This window comes from Schistocerca americana, chromosome 8, assembly GCF_021461395.2.
Source record: "Schistocerca americana isolate TAMUIC-IGC-003095 chromosome 8, iqSchAmer2.1, whole genome shotgun sequence".
NCBI lineage: Eukaryota > Metazoa > Arthropoda > Insecta > Orthoptera > Acrididae > Schistocerca > Schistocerca americana.
Genome location: NC_060126.1, coordinates 129,520,360 through 129,533,804, shown reverse-complemented (window position 1 = coordinate 129,533,804; position 13,445 = coordinate 129,520,360). Strand labels below are relative to the sequence as shown.

The 13,445-nt window shown below is 41.0% G+C and overlaps 1 pseudogene; it reads right to left on the bottom strand.

The window, feature by feature from the left end:
- Positions 1 to 12,015: 12,015 nt before the first annotated feature.
- On the bottom strand, positions 12,016 to 12,133 carry LOC124546198 (annotated as a pseudogene).
- Between the last annotated feature and the right edge of the window lie 1,312 nt (positions 12,134 to 13,445).

The window sequence follows — 13,445 nt, the reverse complement described above, 5'->3', positions numbered from 1 at the left end:
AACAACAATAATTACATAGAATAGAAAATAAAACTAAAGGTCTGCTAGGTGACCATCAGTTTGGCAACAGATAAGCAGTTAGCACGTTGCGGTTGATAATGGAAGCAAGACTAAAGAAAAATCAAGACACGTTCATGGGATTTGTTGACCTTAAAAAAGCTTTTACAATATCAAATGGTGAAAATTTTGGGAAAAAATAGGAGTAAGCTAGAGGGAAAGGCAGGTATTACACTGTGTAAGAACCAAGAAAGAACAATAAGACTGGACGAACATGAACGAATTGTTCGGATTAAAAAGGGTAGTCTTTCGCCCTCGTTCTTGAAGAAAGACGAAAGTAATGACATGTAGCAGAAATGGGACAGCGGGAAACTTATCAGAACTGGTGATCATGAAGTAGGTGAAGTTAAGGTATTCTGCTACCTAGGCGGCAAACTAACCCATGACAGACGCACCGAAGACGACAAGAAAGGCAGACTAGCACTGGCAAATAGGGCATTTCTGGCCAATTACGTCTACTAGTATCCGACATAGGTCTTCATATAAGGAATAAATTTCTGAGAATGTACGTTTGGAGCACAGAATTCACGACTCACGCCCGGTCCTCACAGCTTTACTTCTGCCAGTATCTCGTCTCCGACCTTCCAAAATTTACAGAAGCTCTTCTGCGAACCATGCAGAAAGAAAGGATACTCCTGAAAGAAAGGATACTGCAGAGACATGGCTTAGCCAGAGCCTGGGGGATGTTTCCAGAATGAGATTTTCACTCTGCAGTGGAGTGTGCGCTGATATGAAACTTACTGGCAGATCAAAACTGTGTGCCCGAGTCTCGGTCGGGCACACAGTTTTGATCTGCCAGTGAGTTTCGTTCTTTGGACAACTGGCGAATAAGGAATATATGGTTAACATTGACAAGAAGAAGGGACAGAATGGTGGAACATCTGTTAATACATCAGGTAGACACTTTGATGGTACTAGAGGGAGCTGTTTTGTAAAATTGTAGTAGAAGACAGAGATTGGAAGAAATCCAGCAAATAATTGAGGACGTAGGTTGCAAGTGCTATTCTGAGGTGAAGAGGTTGACGCAGGAGAGGAATTCGTGGCGGACATGAGTATGCAGGACATTTCTTCCATTCTGTAATCAGGCGAATGCATGGAGTTGTTACATCAGATATTCTACTAATTAAGTTCAGTTACTTTTAGGTACGTTTTGCTAATTATTTTTTATTTTAAAAATTATGTAGAGTATGAGACCATTTTTAAAAACTGTACTTTTACTAGAAGTAGTGTATTACTTTCAGTATTACGAATTTACAAAAATATAGACCCACGTGTACTCAGTTGGAAGATTAGTATCTAGTAGCAGGTCACCAAGTGAAGTTATGTACGGAAATATTTCTGAATAAACCAATTTCATTTCCCTTCGAAGATGTTTAAATTATCAGCAGAAAAGATTCTGAAGATTCCGATGAATTGTGTTGTCTCTGACATTGAAGAACTGCAGTAAGATTTGGAGGATGAAGTGACTGAAAATAATGTGGAAAGAACACATGGAATAATTGAAGACAGATGCAATGAGGGAAGAGCCTAGTATTTGATAGTTGAACCTGTGCAGTCTCCAAGGAAGCGTTCTGTTCATCCTACACCCGTCGACTGTGTTAGGGTCAACCAAACTGGATACTGGTCTGTGATAATAGTAACAGACAAATCTGCAATCTGCATATACAGACTAAATCACAGCTTTTTATGTAGAATATACGACGTGGCGTTGTGTCTCCATGACAAAAAGGCTGTTTTGTAAAATTTTACACGAAACGAATATTGAAATTTTGTTACATTGTAATTTTTCCTGTTGGTGAGTAAAGAAAGTTTTTGAAATTATGTTATGAATATTATTGACTGTATTCACCGATATTCACGATGTGTCCATGTGGAGAAAAAAAAATAAAAAATTGGAAATTATGTTCAATGTGTTTATAGAAGTATTTACAAGTAGAAAATAATGTTTTAATTTTTTCTAATGCAACATAAAATTCGAGCTGGAAAGCATTAAATGTTCCAAGATTGACAAAATTAGCCAACTAGGGCGTTTTTCCACTCGTTAGCAACTAGTGCTTCCTTGGATTTGATTTAACTTAATCTTCCCCACATGGTTTCAGCATGGAAAGCATTAAATGTTCCAAGATTGACATAATTAGCCAACTAGGGCGTTTTTCCACTCGTTAGCAACTAGTGCTTCCTTGGATTTGATTTAACTTAATCTTCCCCACATGGTTTCAGCATCAACGGAAAATCATGAGCTAAGCTTATCAATTTTGGTTCACAATAAACCATTTACATACATAGGAAGTTGTTAATAACAGGAAATTAATGGTGTAAATTATTGTATGAAACGCATATTATATGCTATTTACATTGTATGTATTATGGAAAAGTTGGTTTGCGTAATCTGCCTTGATGTCCGAATAACTAATATCTGGATTAAATAAAATTTTCCATTCTGTATATCTTGTAAAAGTTTTTTGGGTGAAGGAATAGATCCCAGCAGCACTTTCTGAATGAGAATGAAAACAGTATTAATATGATGCAGTCCATCATACGACCGAAAGGAACGTCATGAACTTCTGCCTGAAACTCTTCTTTGTATCACCCAGGGCTGCAGGATGTTTGCAAAATTGGGATCATGATCTCAGTAATCGAAATCAGCATCGATGGCGCGTGAACATGAAACATATGCGAAACTTTATTGACATATATTCCAGAAAGAGAACGCTATTCAAAAGAAATGGTTCAAATGCCTCTGAGCACTATGGGACTTAACATCTGTGGTCATCACTCCCCTAGAACTTTTTTTTTTTTTTTGGTCATCAGTCTACTGACTGGTTTGATGCGGCCCGCCACGAATTCCTTTCCTGTGCTAACCTCTTCATCTCAGAGTAGCACTTGCAACCTACGTCCTCAATTATTTGCTTGACGTATTCCAATCTCTGTCTTCCTCTACAGTTTTTGCCCTCTACAGCTCCCTCTAGTACCATGAAAGTCATTCCCTCATGTCTTAGCAGATGTCCTATCATCCTGTCTCTTCTCCTTATCAGTGTTTTCCACATATTCCTTTCCTCTCCGCTTCTGCGTAGAACCTCCTCATTCCTTACATTATCAGTCCACCTAATTTTCACCACTGGTCTATGGCACCACATCTCAAATGCTTCGATTCTCTTCTGTTCCGGTTTTCCCACAGTCCATGTTTCACTACCATACAATGCTGTACTCCAGACGTACATCCTCAGAAATTTCTTCCTCAAATTAAGGCCGGTATTTGATATTAGTACACTTCTCTTGACCAGAAATGCCTTTTTTGCCATAGCGAGTCTGCTTTTGATGTCCTCCTTGCTCCGTCTGTCGTTGGTTATTTTACTGCCTAGGTAGCAGAATTCCTTAACTTCATTGACTTCGTGACCATCAATCCTGATGTTAAGTTTCTCGCTGTTCTCATTTCTACTACTTCTCATTACCACCGTCTTTCTCCGATTTTCTCTCAAACCATACTGTGTACTCATGAGACTGTTCATTCCGTTCAGCAGATCATTTAATTCTTCTTCACTTTCACTCAGGATAGCAATGTCATCAGCGAATCGTATCATTGATATCCTTTCACCTTGTATTTTAATTCCACTCCTCAACCTTTCTTTTATTTCCATCATTGCTCCCTCGATGTACAGATTGAAGAGTAGGGGCGAAAGGCTACAGCCTTGTCTTACACCCTTCTTAATAAGAGCACTTCGTTCTTGATCGTCCACTCTTATTATTCCCTCTTGGTTGTTGCACATATTGTACATATATGACCCGTCTCTCCCTATAGCTTACCCCTACTTTTTTCAGAATCTCGGACAGCTTGCACCATTTTATATTGTCGAACGCTTTTTCCAGGTCGACAAATCCTATGAAAGTGTCTTGATTTTTCTGTAGTATTGCTTCCATTATTAGCCGTAACGTCAGAATTGCCTCTCTCGTCCCTTTACTTTTCCTAAAGCCAAACTGATCTTCACCTAGCGCATTCTCAATTTTCTTTTCCATTCTTCTGTATATTATTCTTGTAAGCAGCTTCGATGCATCAGCTGTTAAGCTGATTGTGCGATAATTCTCGCACTTGTCAGCTCTTGCCGTCTTCGGAATTGTGTGGATGATGCTTTTCCGAAAGTCGGATGGTATATCGCCAGACTCATATATTCTACACACCAACGTGAATAGTCGTTTTGTTGCCACTTCCCCCAATGATTTTAGAAATTCTGATGGAATGTTATCTATCCCTTCTGCCTTATTTGACCGTAAGTCCTCCAAAGCTCTTTTAAATTCCGATACTGGATCCCCTATCTCTTCTAAATCGACTCCTGTTTCTTCTTCTATCACATCAGACAAATCTCCACCCTCGTAGAGGCTTTCAATGTATTCTTTCCACCTTCCTCTGCGCTTAACAGTGGAATTCCCGTTGCACTCTTAATGTTACCACCGTTGCTTTTAATGTCACCAAAGGTTGTTTTGACTTCCCTGTATGCTGAGTCTGTCCTTCCGACAATCATATCTTTTTCGATGTCTTCACATTTTGCCTGCAGCCATTTCGTCTTAGCTTCCCTGCACTTCCTATTTATTTCATTCCTCAGCGACTTGTATTTCTGTATTCCTGATTTTCCCGGAACATGCTTGTACTTCCTCCTTTCATCAATCAACTGAAGTATTTCTTCTGTTACCCATGGTTTCTTCGCAGCTACCTTCTTTGTACCCATGTTTTCCTTCCCAACTTCTGTGATGGCCCTTTTTAGAGATGTCCATTCCTCTTCAACTGTACTGCCTACTGCGCTATTCTTTATTGCTGTATCTATAGCGTTAGAGAACTTCAAACGTATCTCGTCATTCCTTAGTACTTCCGTATCCCACTTCTTTGCGTATTGATTCTTCCTGATTAATGTCTTGAACTTCAGCCTACTCTTCATCACTACTATATTGTGATCTGAGTCTATATCTGCTCCTGGGTACGCCTTACAATCCAGTATCTGATTTTGGAATCTCTGTCTGACCATGATGTAATCTAATTGAAATCTTCCCGTATCTCCCGGCCTTTTCCAAGTATACCTCCTCCTCTTGTGATTCTTGAACAGGGTATTCGCTATTACTAGCTGAAACTTGTTACAGAACTCAGTCTTTCTCCTCTTTCATTCCTTGTCCCAAGCCCATGTTCTCCCGTAACCTTTTCTTCTACTCCTACAACCGCATTCCAGTCGCCCATGACTATTGGATTTTCGTCCCCCTTTACATACCGCATTACCATTTCAATATCCTCATACACTTTCTCTATCTGCTCATCTTCAGCTTGCGACGTCAGCATGTATACCTGAACTATCGTTGTCGGTGTTCGTCTGCTGTCGATTCCCATTAGAACAACCCGATAACTGAACTGTTCACAGTAACACACCCTCTGCCCTACCTTCCTATTCATAACGAATCCTACACCTGTTATACCACTTTCTGCTGCTGTTGATATTACCCGATACTCATCTGACCAGAAATCCTTGTCTTTCTTCCACTTCACTTCACTGACCCCTACTATATCTAGATTGAGTCTTTGCATTTCCCTTTTCAGATTTTCTAGTTTCCCTACCACGTTCAAGCTTCTGACATTCCACGCCCCGACTCGTAGAACGTTATCCTTTTGTTGATTATTCAATATTTTTCTCATGGTAACCTCCCCCTTGGCAGTCCCCTCCCGGAGATCCGAATGGGGGACTATTCCGGAATCTTTTGCCAATGGAGAGTTCATCATGACACTTCGTCAAATACAGGCCACATGTCCTGTGGATACAAGTTACGTGTCTTTAATGCAATGGTTTCCATTGCCTTCTGCATCCTCATGTCGTTGATCATTGCTGATTCTTCCGCCTTTAGGGGCAATTTCCCACCCCTAGGACAATAGAGTGCCCTGAACCTCTATCCGCTCCTTCGCCCTCTTTGACAAGGCCGTTGGCAGAATGAGGCTGACTTCTTATGCCGGAATTCTTCGGCCGCCAATGCTGATTATTTATCAAAATTTAGGCAGTGGCGGGGATCGCACCTGGGACCGAAGACGTTTTGATTATGAATCAAAGACGCTACTCCTAGACCACGGGTTCCTTACTTAGAATTACTTAAAGGATTCGAACCTGCGACCGTAGCGGTCACGTGGTTCCAGACTGAAGCGTCTAGAACCTCACGGCCACACCGGCCGGCAGAACGCTATTCAAATACAAGCTCTGCAACCGAGTATTCTCTGTACATTGTAAGTTACCAGCTGTCCTCAATTGGGTTGCTTCAGAAGAAGTACAGATGCTGAACACTGATACTTTCCCAGTTGGGTTGTTGATAGACCATCTCCTTTTAATTGCAGTTTCGTTGGCAGATCGTTTTATGCCCTTATATCACAGTCACAGACTGTTCCTGCAGCATTCCATTCAGACAGAACACGGTCGGTTGATGCGCTCGCTTCTTTGCGGCGGCAAGAATACTGATTTTGCGGGTCGATTGACAGGCTACATCCCTGAGAAATCAGCTGTTCACTCGATGCAGATCAGCCTGGTTACATGTCTTCATGTTCAAGATTCTATAAACATATCCACCACTCGAAGCACAGTTTTAAGCCCCCAAAAACACTCATGTATTAATTCAGTGATATGATGCTTGCAGCAAATAACTCAATCACAGAAAATGAAAATTGTCTTTAGACGCCATACCAGAGACCGATATTCAGAAACAAAACACCCGACTCTGAAGAGGGGCCTAACACAAGGGTGCAGAACACATCACACTGACTCTCACAACCAATGCCTCCTGTAACAAATTTGGTGCTGCTTGGTAATGAACTAGATTACCCTCTTCATCTAGAAGCATCATTCAAAAGTACTCCCTGTCAGAGAAGCTTATTTCGTTCATTTATTCTTCCTGATATGGTTGAATCGCTGATTTCAGAAACAATACTTATTCACAATTTGTCGGTTTTGAGTTAAGCGTGCAGCTCTGTTCTGTGAGTGCAGCTCTCTCGGTTGGTAAGAGAAATAGTATTTGACCCGCACTATCTGTGGGATTTCTGGACCGGTAAAATTTAGAGTGAGCAGAGAAAGAACACTTGTCCTGCAGAAGCGGTTCTGTACGCAGGGTTTATAGAAGTGAAAAATGTGACAAACGAGCTCTCGCACCAATTCTTTTTCGGGAGAAGTGTGTGAAACACATGTACTTTTTATCATGCAACATATCTCCTGATGAATCAATTCGACAATGCAGGACAATAAAACGAAAGAAGGGAATGAGGAATGTAGAACCTGAACACGAGAAGATTGAAAGGGTGCGTACTAAAGGGCAGGATTACGAAAACGCCAGTGAGAAAATATGCCGAAGAAACAAATTGGCGATGACTGCAAGTAGGTACGTAACCATTATACATTGTTACGTACAGTTTTGCGTTAGTTAGTAATAAGCAGAATTCTGGTACTTCTGATTCACACAGAATATTTATCTCACTTTACAGATATTCTCGATGGTGTTTTGAGAAAGTTAACGAAAACGCAAGGAGAGAGATCTTCACACATTTTTATGACATGGACTCAAATAATGCACAAGATTTATCTCCAATGGCTGATTACTGTCTAAGACGCTCACGAAAAATAGAAAATGATTCTAATAAAAAACTTAGACGGCAAAACTTCGGGTACTCCGTGAATTCTAGAACCGGAAAAGTGAAAATATGTAAGCAAGCATTCCTAAACATGAATCTATGACGAAAGTGAGAGTACGAAGACTTATCAAACTGCTCGCACTAGGCAAGTCATCTACCGACCAAAGAGGTCAAAATTGTTCAGGCAGTGCGAAAATTGGTAGAGAAACAAACGCTATTATTGGACATATTAACTCCTGTCCGCTAAAAGTAACCCACTGTCTCTCGAGAGCGCCATTATTTACAAGAACAGCTTAATGTAAAAATTATGCATGAACAATTTCAAGTGAAATATCCCAACATGGCTGTAAAACACGAGTACTTTCTGACAATATTCCGAGAGAGATTTCACTCTCTTTCGGAAGAGCGCAGGTTGACACATCTGGCAAACGTGAAGAACTGTCAACTAAAATGAAAAGTACAATGCTTAATGACACATCGAAACGGGTACCTTCTGCAGAACTCGTCATGCAAAAGAAACGGCCAGCTAAGTTTTCTCCCATTAGTGAAATTAAGTGGAAGTGCATTGATGACGAAGTAGAAGGCATTGCTATTGACTTCATGCAGAATCTATGCTCGCCAACTATAACAGGTCAAGATGTCTCCTCCTACCTTCAGCTTCCTGCTAATGTCTCTAATATACACTATGTGAAGATCGTGAATCAAAATTCTACGTCTACCATGAAGGAACGGCAAAGAATACCCCCAACGAGGTGTGTTCTTTCTTATTAGATTTCACCACAAACAACATCCCAAAAAACATTAAACATCTGCATGTCTTTTCAGATGGTTGCCCCGGGCAAAACAGGAATCATACCGTCTTAAGGTTTTTCCTGGCTTTGGCAGCCTCAGAGCGATTTCTCACAATTAATCATTATTTTTCTGTACGTGGATATTCATTTCTGCCTGCGATATGGACTTCGCGGTAATGAAGAAAAAAATCCGCTCAGTGGATAGGGTGTATCATCAATCAATTTGTTGAACTGATTGCAATCTCAAGTTCGAAAGTCAGTAAATTCCAAGTGAAGGTAATTTCAACAAGCGATAATCTTGCATTCAGAAACTGGTAGCCTCTAGAGAGTGCCTGTACAAAGGTGCCCAGGGATCAGGAGCAGACATTTGCGGTGTCCGAATTCTTTGAATATGAATACAAGAGTAATACTCTTCGTATTGTAATTGGGAAGGTTTATATCCAAAGACCTGTCGTGCACTGTTTCCGTCTTGGTGTTGACTGTAACTCTTCAGTCGCTTTTCCCAAAGAGAAATCATGTAACACTTGTGTGCCAATAAGTTCGGAAAAAGTTGCTGGCATCAATAAATTAGAAGGGTACATACTAGATACATTCCAGGCATTGTACAGCGTGATATATAACTCATAAACTGTTGAAGGTGGAGATATGGACCATGAGAAGAATAAAGGTCAGCATAATGTAAAACAATGTGAAAACTGATTTAGTTTAAAATACGACTGTGCAGCTTCGTATAGCTCATAAAGTTAAAAACTGAAAAATTGAAAAAGTGTGCTAATGATATACTATTTTCCTGCTATTGTGCATTATTCTATAACTATTTCTCTATTAAATGATGGACATGTTTTCCTTTGAAATTAGTATATGTTTATGAAACAATTGTCCCGACTTTAAAAATGAAATACTTCCATTTCAGCAAGATCCCTGTAATCGCATCTAAAAATACATGCATACACACCATTGAGATTGTGCACTATGTTTCTACAATTAAGGGCCAACGCGTGAAATTAAAATGTTTTGTGCGTTTTTCTGAAAAGCAGCCTCTGTGGACATGCGTTGCTTTTGAAATAAGCGATTCTTTTAGATACGAGACTTTCTATTAATCTAGATTTCTTTAATGTGCTCCATTTGTGAGGAAATCCTATGGAAAACTAAAATAAGTTTTATCATAAAATCCCAGAGTATGAGTAATTAAAATTCGAGAATCAGTTGTGAACTTCACCGGACAGCAGTTTAACTATTAAAAGCGTAATTAGTCACGCAAAATATATAAATATATGTCAAATAATCTCACATATACTCTTATATCATGTTGAATTATCAAAGAAAACCAGTTTTGTATGCATTATATCAACAAAAATGTTCAGTTTAAGCATTCAAATTAGTCATCACAGTCTTCTCCAGTTAGCCTAACTAACTTCATTCAGAATAATACTTCCTCGAATCTCCATGAAGATAGAGAGATCGTTTCCCGGGTATCCTAATAATTATACACCGGGCTTCAGAATTCTTAAAATTACAAAGAGACCCGTTCTTCTCGACAGGAGGTTAACCACTAATCTCTTCCTCCTTGGTTCTTTTGTTCAAGAGTTGTAAGCGTGGATGATTTCTTAATAACAGTTTCTTGTCCATTTTATACCGTCGTATTTTGATCAGCTTCTTGCCGTCATCATGTTTCGTCTTGTATGCTTTCTCTGTCAAAATCTGACCTCTCCTTCCCATTGCTTTTTGTTGCGACCATGGAATAGGATCGAAATTATGGCAAAAGTTTTTTTGTGTAACTACATGAAGGTGACGTGTATACCTATGTATTGCCCCGGATTTTTCTTCAAATACCCCCACGTATTAATTCAAGAGGACAAACAATTGCTTCCTTTGCTCGCCAGACAGATGCTCTGGGTCTTTTGTTTTCAGTTGCACTTGTGTCGTATCTCGAAAGCCTTACAGTCCAAAGTCGGAATGCCAATCAGAAAAAATCGCCGTGAGCGCAGAAGCAATCGTCCCAACGACGCACCCGTTTGCTAAAACACGGTGTCCTGCTGCGTGACGAAGTCCATATCTGCCTGCTGACAGGAATCGCCAACCCTACAAGGCGTTATTAGGGGGCCGAAGCCGTGAAAATCACATGGAGAGACATCCGGACTACAGGGTGGGTGCTCGAGTGTGTCTCACTTCAGATGGCTTAACTTGTTCGTTAACGAAATTTGCGGTATGGGGACGTGCGTTATCATGAGGCAGCAGAATCCCTTGTCGCACACCGTCCTACAACGGTGGTTTCCGAAGAACATGCTGCCCAATACACGTACTTCATTCTCCGATGAATGTCTACCGGTATTTGTCTTTCGGCAACCAAGAAAAGAATAACAGCACGTTGGTCCTGTTTGGACCTATTTGGTAATAATATCGTCATAGTTCACGTTTCCGCATTTACCGCACGCAGATCGGAAAGATGGGAATGCCGCACCAATCCCTTGCGTTCGTGTCGGTGCTTATGTATTCGCATCGAGTTGCTTATACGGGGCACCAGTGTCCTCAGACGAAAACGTTTTGATTGTGCCCTTTGACTTCCTCGACAGTGCTATCGTTCTGCAACGTTCTTCGGCAATCAAGTTAATCAGAGTACCATGGGAGAACTTTCTCAACTTTTGCTCTTGTGCCATCGATCAGAAAGGAGATCTTGCTCGTAGGAAAGTCGGTCATTATGATCTTCTCTCAGATAAACTCAAAACCCAGAATACAGTACAAATGTAGAAAGTCTTCCAGAAGTCGAGGTACACGGCATCAACGTGCGTGCAGCAGAGTTGGGCAACTAGCTTAAAAACCTGTAGATAAGATAAAGAGGATATAAAATCCTACGAAACTGTGCTCCTTTTAGATTCTTTGGGTCGCTGGTTAACAATCCGATATTGGAATTACAAAACAGAAAATGGCGGATCCAGTTTGGCGAATCTTAAATAATTCGAGAAAATAATTGGGTATAAAGTATTTTGAGATCATCGATGACAAATTAGAAGTAGAAATTTCCGTATTGCCGCTATCAGATTGTCCACTGGGAGAAGCTCTTTTACCTCAGGTGGTATCTGGCTTCTTCACTCGTATGTTCTTGACTCTCAAATTGGACGGATCCGAAGACGCTAGAAGCCGAAGGAATTGGACACACATCATTGTCTCACTGGGACATTTGCGTTTTAAAATCTTCTCGGTAACGCCGTCTGTCCTTATCCCTAGCTTTCTGCAATAGCCGACCAATTGGCAACGAAGCAACTTCCATTATGGCACATCTGTGAATCCAAACCACCTAGACTGATGTCAGCATCCGACATTAACTCCTCCCGAACAGGCCATGAAGTCCCAACGGCACCGATCGGCCGCCGTGTCATCCTCAGCGCACAGGCGTCACTGGATGCAGATATGGAGCGGCATGTGGTCAGCACACCGCTCTCCTGGCCGTGTGTCAATTTCTGAAACCGGAGCCGCTACTTCTCAGTCAAGTAGCTTCTCAGTTTGCCTCACAAGGGCTGAGTGCACCCCGCTTGCTAACAGCGCTCGGCAGACCGGGTGGTCACCCATCCAAGTTCTAGCCCTGCCCGACAGCGCTGAACTTCGGTGGTCTGACGGGAACCGGTGTTACCACTGCGGCAAGGCCGTTGGCAAGCGTCCTGCATTACTGCTGAATATTCTGAGTCCGGTCTTATTGGCATCTGACCTACAAGAATTATACATTACTTTCAGCGTTGTTGACAGACATTCTTTAGTTTCTCTGTACAGAATTCGAATAGTCCTGCAACATTTCGCGAAAGAAAGCAATCTTACTATCGGAAATTTTAATGTTGTAAAAGAAAATTATTTGGCAATTTGCGAAAAAAAAATAAGGGCACAATTCCGGAAAACTCACACAGATCTCTACAGAAAACCTGTAAGTAGGCTGTTTATGTTTTCTTATTGGCAACGTTACGTAGCGCTCTGTATGAAAATCACTGGCTGTGCTGTGTGCAGTCTGTGGCCAGTTTGCATTGTTGTCTGCCATTGTAGTGTTGGGCAGCGGCAGCTGGATGTTAACAGTGCGTAGCGTTGCGCAGTTGGAGGTGAGCCGCCGGCAGTGATGGATGTGGGGAGAGAGATGGCGGAGTTTTGAAATTTGTAAGACTGTCATGAACTGCTATATATATTATGACTATTAAGGTAAATACATTGTTTGTTCTCTATTAAAATCTCTCATTTGCTAACTATGCCTATCAGTAGTTAGTGCCTTCCGTAGTTTGAATCTTTTATTTAGCTGGCAGTAATGGAGCTCGCTGTATTGCAGTAGTTCGATTAATCAAGATTTTTGTGAGGTAAGCGATTTGTGAAATGCATAGGTTAATGTTAGTCAGGGCCATTCTTTTGTAGGGATTTCTGAAAGTCAGATTGCGTTGCGCTAAAAATATTGTGTGTCAGGTTAAGCACAGTCCTGTATAATTGTAAAAAGGGGACGTTTCAAACCTTAATAACATTTTTTGTGCAGATAATATTTTACGATATAATTGCAGTAATGAAGGACTCATTTTTACTGTGTGTCACTGCCGCACGGTAGAAAAATTACCTCCCCCTAAAAACGTGCAAATATGTGCTCACAGATATATTTGAATTTGTTGACTGTACTAATAGGTAGTAGGAGGGCATTTACAGAAGTGGAGCCAAGCAGGGGACGTTTTCTAACCAAAAATTTCGGATAATATCGGTAACAGTTTAGTTGTAATTAAATATACACTACTGACCATTAAAACTGCTGCACCACGAAGATGACGTGCTACAGACGCGAAATTTAACCGACAGGAAGAAGATGCTCTGATATGTAAATGATCAGCTTTTCAGAGCATTCACACAAGGTTGGCGCCGGGGGCGACACCTACAACGTGCTGACATGAGGAAAGTTTCCAACCTATTTCTCATACGCAAACAGCAGTTGACCGGCGTTGCCTGGT